The 11521-nt window shown below is 36.4% G+C and overlaps 1 long non-coding RNA gene across 1 annotated transcript; it reads left to right on the plus strand.

Moving 5' to 3' along the window:
• Window positions 1-6337: 6337 nt before the first annotated feature.
• Window positions 6338-11195, plus strand: LOC125261188. The gene is made up of 2 exons (XR_007183237.1): window positions 6338-6708; window positions 10582-11195. It is a non-coding gene; the product is annotated as an uncharacterized LOC125261188 (long non-coding RNA).
• Window positions 11196-11521: the final 326 nt, after the last annotated feature.

Genomic DNA, 11521 nt, shown 5'->3' on the forward strand with positions numbered 1-11521 from the left:
ACAGCTCGTTTTAGAGCCCGAGTGTGCTCATCATACCACGGCGTTGGATTAGTTTCCTTAATCTTCTTTAGACGTAAAGGAGCGACTGCATCTAATGTGCTGGAAAAGAGAGAGCCAATAGTTTCTGTTGCAGCATCGAGTTCTTCTAAGTTGTCAGGTATACTAAGGCGATGAAACTGCTCGGGGAGATTATTTATAAAGCAATCTTTAGTGGTAGACGTGATGGTTCTACAATATTTATGGCTGGGTGGTGGTTTTGTAGCCTTGGCTAATTGTATTATACACGAGACTAAATAATGATCTGATATATCATCGCTCTGCGGTAGAATTTCAACAGCATCAATATCAATTCCATGCGACAGTATTAGATCTAAGGTATGATTACGACAATGAGTGGGTCCTGACACGTGTTGTCTAACTCCAATAGAGTTTAAAATGTCTGCAAATGCCAATCCAAATGCGTCTTTATTATTATCTACATGGATATTAAATCACCAACAACAAGGACTTTATCCGCAGCCAGTACTAACTCTGATAGAAATCAGCAAATTCTTTGATAAAGTCAGTATGGTGCCCTGGTGGCCTGTATACAGTAGCCAGCACAAATGTCAACTTACATAATGTTATATACAGCACCATCACTTCAAAGGAATTATATTTGAAATTCTTTTGAATGATTCTGAATATATTACTATAAATTACAGCAACACCTCCCCCTTTACCTTTCTGTCGAGGATTGTGTCGATAATCATAACCTTGAGGACTAGATTCATTTAAAGTAATGTAATCGTCTGGTTTTAGCCAGGTTTCTGTCAAACACAGCAAGTCTAGTTTATTGTCTGTGATAATTTCATTTACAATAAGTGCTTTTGAAGAAATAGATCTAATATTCAGTAACCAAGCTTTATCATTGTTTATCTGATTTATCTGTGATTTTCATTTTTTGAACATCAATTAAATTTTTACCCTTAAAAGGTTTCGGAAGTTTTTTGTATTTACTAGTTCGAGGTACAGACACAGTCTCTATGTGATAATATCTAGGTGAAAGAGTTTCTATGTGCTGTGAATTATCTGAGTTCTGTGACGTGAAAGCACATTAAGGAAGCAAGAAATGTCAAAAAATTAACTCTTGACAAGCTGTCATCAAAACTAAATGTATAGCTACTTTGGATAATCTAAAATATAAAACATATTCTGGGTTATTTAATACTTGATTAGATAATTCCATACATGTTCTTTCATAGCTTGGATCTCTCTCTCTCTCTCTATATATATATATACAAACCCAATTCCAAAAAAGTTGGGACACTGTACAAATTGTGAATAAAAACAGAATGGAATGATGTGGAAGTTTCAAATTTCAATATTTTATTCAGAATACAACATAGTTGACATATCAAATGTTTAAAGTAAGAAAATGTATCATTTTAAGGGAAAAATAAGTTGATTTTAAATTTCATGGCATCAACACATCTCAAAAAAGTTGGGACAAGGCCATGTTTACCACTGTGTGGCATCCCCTCTTCTTTTTATAACAGTCTGCAAACGTCTGGGGACTGAGGAGACAAGTTGCTCAAGTTTAGGAATAGGAATGTTGTCCCATTCTTGTCTAATACAGGCATCTAGTTGCTCAACTGTCTTAGGTCTTCTTTGTCGCATCTTCCTCTTTATGATGCACCAAATGTTTTCTATGGGTGAAAGATCTGGACCGCAGGCTGGCCATTTCAGTACCCGGATCCTTCTTCTACGCAGCCATGATGTTGTAATTGATGCAGTATGTGGTCTGGCATTGTCATGTTGGAAAATGCAAGGTCTTCCCTGAAAGAGACGACGTCTGGATGGGAGCATATGTTGTTCTAGAACAGGGATGGACAACTCCGGTCCTGGAGGGCCGGTGTCCAGCAGAGTTTAGCTCCAACCCTAATCAAACACACCTGAACCAGCTAATCAAGGTCTTTAGGATACTAATCCTAAAGACCTTGATTAGCTGGTTCAGGTGTGTTTGATTAGGGTTGGAGCTAAACTCTGCTGGACACCGGCCCTCCAGGACCGGAGTTGTCCATCCCTGTTCTAGAACTTGGATATACCTTTCAGCATTGATGGTGCCTTTCCAGATGTGTAAGCTGCCCATGCCACACGCACTCATGCAACCCCATACTAGAGCCCTGCATTTCAGCCCGAGCCCGACAGGCCCCGACTTATTTACGGCCCACGGGCCGGGCTTCAGGCCGATTTTCACGTCATAGCTCAGAGGCGGGCCGGGCCTTGGGCCTGTTTTAGGCATCTCCTTCTTTTAATACTTTGGACATCCATTTATTAAAATAAACCATGAGAAGCTGATGATGGTAAAACAAACACATGCATAGATATAGTGCTGTGCTGGCGGAAACATGATGAGACCATAGCTGCGTTTCATTTCTGAGGCTGCGTGCGCGCGTCCTCATGTTTAGTGTAACAGAGAATGCACCTTCAGCGCAACAGCTGGAAGAGTGAGAATTGGATTAAAATTAGGGATGTTCATTTCGGTGTGACCCATTAAAAATACAAAAATGTTATTTTCAAGGCTTTAGTTTTATGCATGTTCAAATACAGCATATAAAACAACAGAATATGAGTATTCACACATCACGCACCCACAGCGCTTGAATGGAGAAATCGCGCCGGCGCCTTGCGCACATACACAACATAGCCTATCAGTTCTCACATTTTTAACTTGACATCACAGCCTGTTTATTATCAAAATAAAATACAGTCAATCAAAGTTACACTGCTCAATGTATAGGCTAGTCTGTACAATCTGTGGCATTCAGCGCTATAGACTCACTTAAAAAGCACACGTGAAGGATGTATTGTTGGAACGCGAGCGAAGCAGCCTATAATTTACATAATAAATAATAGTATAGCATTCAAATACTTCACGAATTTGGAAACATTTGGATTTGTGCCGAATTGGAGAGGTGGGCGACATGTTCTTTTATTTTTCGTTATGGTTCTGTTCTGAATAGGCTACCGTTTATAGGATTTGTTGTCTATAGCTATATGTTTATAGTTTGTTTTCTTTTTAAACCGTCTAACCAATAGTATTAATTGGTCCAACTTCTTGGTTAACAGTTAACTAGTCAATTATGAGCATCCCTAATTAAAACTTTCCAATGCGGATGCCGTGCTTTTTCTCTCACGATTATCTTTCTCTATGAGAGTGTTCTGGCTGTAGCATGTTGTCTCGCTTTTCATTTGAAAATAAAATGACCATGTTCAGTGGTGAAGCTTTGATTTTGATGCACAGCTGTGGTGTAAGGTAAGACAAACTGTAAGTTTGTTTTTAAGCCAGTTTTGTTGTTGTTTTTTTTATTTTTCCGCATGCTGTAACGAGCAGCAGAGCAGCCCGCCTCAGCTTGTAAAAAGCAGCTTTTTACTGTGGTATAGTGCTAATAAACGTTTAAACTAACATTGTGATATGTTTATTTTAGTGTTTTATATCTATGGCTTTTATTGAACAAGTGTTGATTTGAGAGTCTAAATCGATCAAACGTGCTTAACTCACTTTAAGAAACAAACTTCAATTTAATAAACAAAGAAGTGCTCCAAACATTTTTTCTAAATTAACTTAATAAAGAAACGAAAAGGATTACAACTACTTTGCAATTACAAACAAAACTGAACATTTTAATGGCTGCAACAAAGGCTGCGTTATGGAGAGGATTTAAAAAAAAAAAACGGGCTCCAGTTGGGCTCGGGCCGAAAATTCTGACAAGCTGACGGACACGGGCCGGGCTAGGGCTAAGATTTGTGGCCCGTGCAGGGCTCTACCCCATACCATCAGAGATGCAGGCTTCTGAACTGAGCGCTGATAACAACTTGGGTTGTCCTTGTCCTCTTTAGTCCGGATGACATGGCGTCCCAGTTTTCCAAAAAGAACTTCAAATTTTGATTCGTCTGACCACAGAACAGTTTTCCACTTTGCCACAGTCCATTTTAAATGAGCCATGGCCCAGAGAAAAACGCCTGCGCTTCTGGATCATGTTTAGATATGGCTTCTTTTTTGACCTATAGAGTTTTAGCCGGCAACGGTGAATGGCACGGTGGATTGTGTTCACCGACAATGTTTTCTGGAAGTATTCCTGAGCCCATGTTGTGATTTCCATTACAGTAGCATTCCTGTATGTGATGCAGTGCCGTCTAAGGGCCCGAAGATCACGGGCATCCAGTATGGTTTTCCAGCCTTGACCCTTACGCACAGAGATTGTTCCAGATTCTCTGAATCTTTGGATGATATTATGCACTGTAGATGATGATAACTTCAAACTCTTTGCAGTTTTTCTCTGAGAAACTCCTTTCTGATATTGCTCCACTATTTTTGGCCGCAGCATTGGGGGAATTGGTGATCCTCTGCCCATCTTGACTTCTGAGAGACACTGCCACTCTGAGAGGCTCTTTTTATACCCAATCATGTTGCCAATTGACCTAATAAGTTGCAAATTGATCCTCCAGCTGTTCCTTATATGTACATTTAACTTTTCCAGCCTCTTATTGCTACCTGTCCCAACTTTTTTGGAATGTGTAGCTCTCATGAAATCCAAAATGAGCCAATATTTGGCATGACATTTCAAAATGTCTCACTTTCAACATTTGATATGTTATCTATATTCTATTGTGAATAAAATATAAGTTTATGAGATTTGTAAATTATTGCATTCCTTTTTTATTCACAATTTGTACAGTGTCCCAACTTTTTTGGAATCGGGTTTGTATATATATATATTTTCAGTATCTCACAGAAGTGAGTACACCCTTCACATTTTTGTAAATATTTTATTATTATCTTTTCATGTGACAACACTGAAAAAATGATACTTTGCTACAATGTAAAGTAGTGAGTGTACAGCTTGTATAACAGTGTAAATTTGCTGTCCCCTCAAAATAACTAAACACACTCTGTGGTGTCGTCATGGAGGAGTGGAAGAGGACTCCAGTGGCAACCTGTGAAGCTCTGGTGAACTCCATACCCAAGAGGGTTAAGGCAGTGCTGGAAAATAATGGTGGCCACAAAAAATATTGACACTTTGTGCCCAATTTGGACAATTTCACTTAGGCGTGTACTCACTTTTGTGGCCAGCGGTTTAGACATTAATGGCTGTGTGTTGAGTTATTTTGAGGGGACAGAAAATTTACACTGTTATACAAGCTGTACACTCACTACTTTACATTGTAGCAAAGTGTCATTTCTGAACATGAAATGACATAAAATATTTACAGAAATACCCTCACAGCAGCGTTAAATAGTTTTTTTGTAATTTGATGCAAATATATAATATACTAAGTATAGTGTTGAAAATGTTAAAAAAAAACTTTGCAGGATTTACGATATTGATGACCATTAAAAAAGTGTCTATTGATACCTTGTATTTGCAGAAACCCCTCCTGTACCTGTGATAGGGGAAAAAGGAGGCAACGTCACCCTGCCATGTGATATTGAGGACAAAGAGATTTCTGATATCCGTTTAAGCAAAGAAGGAAAAACGATCTCAGTTGATCAGAAGAACTGTAGTCACCGAATATGTAAAAAAGGAAAATGTGACGTCATCATCAAGGATCTGAGACTGAATGACACGGGGACCTACATTTTGAGACTCTTTTCCCGTGATGCTCAGGGAGTGCACAAGCTACAAGAGCAGAAGACGTACAAACTCCATGTTAATGGTAAAGTCAAAACTGATCTAAACATCTAGATTTTTTATTTCTGTGTGACTAACCTTTGATATAACAAAATATTTACAAAAATGTGAGGGGTGTACTCACTTCTGTGAGATACTGTAAATACAGTCAAAACAAAATGTATTCAGACACCTTGAACATTTCAGTCATTAATACAGTTTATTCATAATAGTTTAAAAAAATGGTAATAAAGACAAGATCTCAGAATTAAACTGTGCCAGAAAAAAATAATCTCCATTATAACACTTAAGCAAAACATGGTCAGGTCAAAGTGTCTGAATAATTTTTGGCTCCAAATATTTATCAGTTTTACTGCACTGTTAAAAATAAATGTCAATTTACAGGTAATGGTCTGTATTTTTTTTTTTTACAGATTTTTCCTGTTTTGTCATTATACACTGGAATGCCTGTTGTTTTACTGATATTTGCTGTAATTTATTTTCCACTATAAAATTTACAGGGAATTGCATGTATTTTAGAATTACATTAAATTTCTGTTTTTTAAAAGAAATGTTCTGTATTTTTACAGAATAATGTGTAATTTTACATAAAATGTTGATTAATATTTTACAGATTTTTTCTGTATTTTCAATATTCTGTAAAATCACAGAAATTTAATGTAAATTTACATGTCCGCTGTAAAATAATGTGGAAAAACATGTAACTGTGAAAAAACATAACATTTCCGTTTTTTTTATTGGACTTAATCACTACTCTGACTGTTCCGCTTGTCAAAGTAGTTCTGCTGCGTTCAATGTTTCGTTTCGTAACGAATTTCTTTTCATAATATCATCTCGTAATAATATAATCATACATTCTTTGTTGAAATACGCGGACATTTCAACACTGTAGAGTTTAAATATCGAAATGAAGGAATTCCCGCCCGGCGCAAGGATACAGTCTCTTCAGCACACGGTGGAGCAGCGGAGCTGACTGGAGTCACTCGACCGTTAGGATTGCTGCTGTTCGTAGACGTGAAGCGAAAATAAGCAGGTAAAACACATTTTCTAAACTTAAATTTTTTTTTTAAAATTACATTTGGATTACACTACAAAACATTTAACAGAGTTAACAGAGGTGTAGGTCTAGATCAGGGATGGACAACTCCGGTCCTGGAGGGCCAGTGTCCAGCAGAGTTTAGCTCCAACCCTAATCAAACACACCTGAACCAGCTAATCAAGGTCTTTAGGATTAGTACACAGCAAAAACTGCAGTGTTAAATTAACTCTCCTAGGAGTACATGTGAGACCATACTCCAGAGTGTTAAAGTGTTAAAATAAGAGTGTTAAAAGAACACTGAAGCGGTGTTAAAGTTAATGAGTTAATTAAGTGATTAATTGAGTGATGATTGACCATTATTGAAGACACCTGATGATAACAAGCAGAATCACCAAAGGAGAAAATCACAATTTTTAAGCCACCATCGTGGAGATGAGGGTTTGTTTTAGTTGGGCTCTTGTCCCTTGACTTTTTAAAATAAAATTTTGTTTGGGCTGTTTTAACTGAGTTATAACATCCAGACAAACAAAGAGAAAAAATGACTAGGTGATGTTGGTTATGTTTTCACATAATCATTGCTTGATCTGAATCATTGAACTAATTTAGAGCACAATCTCTGTGTTAGATTGACATTATTGATTACAGCAGAACTGTGATTCTACAGCAGAAGATCAGCTTTATCAATATAATCTGAAGGATTTCACAAACAGTTGTTCTGAGCATAAAAAAAAAATTTTCTCTTAGGCACACACAGATATCAAGAATCAGCCTGTGAATCTCAACAATGGTGAGAATAATAAACCATGTTGCAGTGCATTCTGGGAGCCACCAATCAAAATTCATCCATGGCTCCCATCATGCATTGCTGCATGAATAAATTATGAGCTGAATTGTCTTAGTAATTTCCTTTATTCTCATATTTTATTTTGTTCCGTTTATGTGACTTTTTAATAGCTTGTTTTCTAATGTTCAGAGTTGATCTGTTGATCAGAATATGTTGCTTGTCACCGTCATTGAGATTCACAGGCTGATTCTTGATGTCTGTGTGTGCCTAAGAGAAAGATTTTTTTTTGCTCAGAACAGCTGTTTGTGAAATCCTTCAGATTATATTGATAAAGCTGATCTTGTGCTGTAGAACCACAGTTCTGCTGTAATCAATAATGTGAATCTAACTCAGAGATTGGGCTCTAAATAAGTTCAGTGATTCAAACCAAATAATGATTATGTGAAAACATAACCAACACCACCTGATCATTTTTTCCATTTGTTTGTCTGGCTGTCATAACTCAGTTAAAAAGCCCAAACAAAACATTATTTTAAAAAGTCAAGGGACAAGAGCCCAACTAAAGCAAACCCTCATCTCCACGATGGTGGCTTAAAAATTGTGATTTTTCTCCTTTGGTGATTCTGCTTGTTATCATCAGGTGTCTTCAATAATGCTCAATCATCACTCAATTAATCACTTATTTATCTCATTAACTTTAACACTTTTCAGTGTTCTTTTAACACTCTTATTTTAACACTTTAACACTCTTGAGTATGGTCTCACATGTACTCCCAGGAGAGTTAATTTAACACTGCAGTTTTTGCTGTGTACTAATCCTAAAGACCTTGATTAGCTGGTTCAGGTGTGTTTGATTAGGGTTGGAGCTAAACTCTGCTGGACACTGGCCCTCCAGGACCGGAGTTGTCCATCCCTGGTCTAGATGTTGATGAATTATTGAGATTCATTTGACGTTACCATCTTTGAGGTCAGTGTTGGCTTTAATTGGGTTCTTGGTTTCATTGCGTCAGGAGTTCTCCGGCTGCTATAAATGAGTGTTTATAAAGCGCCTTTGTTATGGCATAAATGTCAAGAGAACGTGTGATCCGGTGCTGATGGTTAGATGTTGATGATGCGAGTCATCGTTTAGCAGAGGTGTAAAGACCAGGGGTCAGAAAGTAAAAGTGATAAAGTTAATGAGATAATTAAGTGATTAATTGAGTGATGATTGACCATTATTGAAGACACCTGATGATAACAAGCAGAATCACCAAAGGAGAAAATCACAATTTTTAAGCCACCATCGTGGAGATGAGGGTTTGCTTTAGTTGGGCTCTTGACCCTTCACTATTTAATGTTAGATTTTGTTTGGCTGTTGTAATAGCTAGACAATCAAAGAGAAATGATGATCAGGTGGTGTTGGTTATGTTTTCACTTAATCATTATTTGACCTGAATCACTGAACTCATTTAGAGCCCAATCTCTGAGTTAGATTTACATTATTGATTACAGCAGAACTGTGATTTTACAGCACAAGATCAGCTTTATCGATATAATCCAAAGGATTTCACAAAAGTTGTTCCGAATAAATAATAATTAAAAAAAAAAATCTGTCTTTTAGACACACACAGACATCAAGAATCAGCCTGTGAATCTCAATGACGGTGACAAGCAACATATTCTGATCAACAGATCAACTCTGAACATTAGAAAACAAGCTACTAAAAAGTCACATAAAAACAGAAAAAAATAGTGACAATAAAGGAAATTACTAAGACAATTCAGTTCATAATTTATTCATGCAGCAATGCATGATGGGAGCCATGGATGAATTTTGATTGGTGGCTCCCAGAATGCACTGCAACATGCTTTATTATTCTCACCACTGTTGAGATTCACAGGATGATTCTTGATGTCTGTGTCTCTAAATGAACTTCCTTTTTTTTTACCTTTAAAAAACAAAAAACAAAAAAAACACACTTTTGTGAAATCCTTCAGATTATATCGATAAAGCTGATCTTCTGCTGTAAAATCACAGTTCTGCTGTAATCAATAATATAAATTTAACTCAGAGATTGGGCTCTAAATGAGTTCAGTGATTCAGGTCAAATAATGATTATGTAAAAACATAACCAACACCACCTGATCATCTTTTCTCTTTGATTGACTAGCTGTTACAGCAACCCAAACAAAATCTAACATTAAACAGTGAAGGGTCAAGAGCCCAACTAAAACAAACCCTCATCTCCACGATGGTGTCTTAAAAATTGTGATTTTCTCCTTTGGTGATTCTGCTTGTTATCATCAGGTGTCTTCAATAATGGTCAATCATCACTCAATTAATCACTTCATTATCTCATTAACTCTGACACTGCTTCAATATTTTGACTCAGTAGTGCGCAAACACATGAACACTAAGCAGTGTTATATAACCTGGGCAGTTTTCCGCATACTATTAGATAAATCTTACCTATTTCATTTACATGTGACTGACAAATATGAGTCACATTAAGTTTATTAGTTTATGTAAAAACTATGTACTCCAAATGGATGGAAAATTTGAATGTAATTCAACTACATAAAACTTAAGTTTAGACTGAAATATAGGCCAAGGAGCAACGCTGGAGCTCTTGCAGAGGTACGAAACCAGCAGTTAATTTCATACATCAAAACAGTTATGAAACTCTCTCTCTACATTATCTATCTACTCTCTCTATCTACATTAATCCGGACACATTTGAAAACTTTGTTTTAATTTTGAGATGTTCTTAGACCACATTATTGTTCCAGCATTTTCCAAAAGTTTCTCTTTCACACTGAGATGTCGGAAGACTCTTAAATCATCTTCCTGCGCATGCCGTTAAACGTAAGAAATGATCATGTTTTCTCTGGACTCAGTGTGAAAGGAAGGCCAAAACATAAAGAGAAATATGCAAAAGTATCTGGGTTAATGTAGACATAGACCCTCTGGCATTCACTCTTGCAAATTCCCTCCACAATTACGCTTTGTGTCCTTTTCCACTATTCTGATATTTTTACTGTTAATTTATTAAAAGAGTTCTATAGTCGAGTCTGTTTCATTACTCATGTTGTTTGTTTGACAGATGCCTTTTCAAGATAAACCGCAAGGGATCAAAAGCTGAGAAGAAACTTCAAGAAAGCAGATGACGTTCAGTCCACAGCATGTGTGTCAAACTCTGCTCCTGGGGGATCACTGTCCTGCAAAAATGCTCCAACCCGCTCCAGAACACCGGCCTTGGAAGTTTCTAGCAATCCTAAAGACATTGTTTAGCTGGTTCAGGTGTGTTTAATTAGTTTCTATAGGGCCACTGTCCTGCAGAGTTCAGCTCCATCCCTGAGTTTGACACCCTTATTCAAAAGGTTCTTACACTCTGAACTGAAACTGCAGACTATGACTAGAAGACATACATGGAGAACATTCTTCAATCTCCCTCCATTCACTTGCACAGAAATTTGCATCAGTGTCACACGGACTTTAAGAACACTCACTCTTTCCTGCTTTGTTTAATTGTTTGTTTTTTAATGACTCCTTGTAATTCATCTGTCGACCAGTGATCAGGTTTTGAAGGCAGACTGTTTAATTATTATTCCACTGTAACTTTTTTTTCTTTGTTGTATCTGTATATTTAGTATACTGCTGTAATTGAAACCATTACTAGTTTTGGCTTTTTATAAAATAAACTAATAACAAACATTATTTTGCAGTTAAGACTGGTTATTTGTATATAGCAGCATTTAACCTTATTTATAGGGAATTTTATTGTTTTTATTGTGTTAAGTAAATGTCCTTCATTAAACATTAAAAAGCTAAAGAAAATACAGACGTTTTTATGTAAAATCTTCTGTATTTTCTTTAGCTTTTTAATATAAAATCTTCTGTATTTTCTTTAGCTTTTTAATGTAAAATTATGGTTATAAACTATTAAATTTTTAATAAAATACAGCTTATAACCATAATTTTACATAAAATCTTCTGTATTTTCTTTAACTTTTTAATGTAAAATTATGGTTATAAGCTGTATT

The sequence above is a fragment of the Megalobrama amblycephala genome, unplaced genomic scaffold (assembly GCF_018812025.1).
Source record: "Megalobrama amblycephala isolate DHTTF-2021 unplaced genomic scaffold, ASM1881202v1 scaffold343, whole genome shotgun sequence".
NCBI classification, from domain to species: domain Eukaryota; kingdom Metazoa; phylum Chordata; class Actinopteri; order Cypriniformes; family Xenocyprididae; genus Megalobrama; species Megalobrama amblycephala.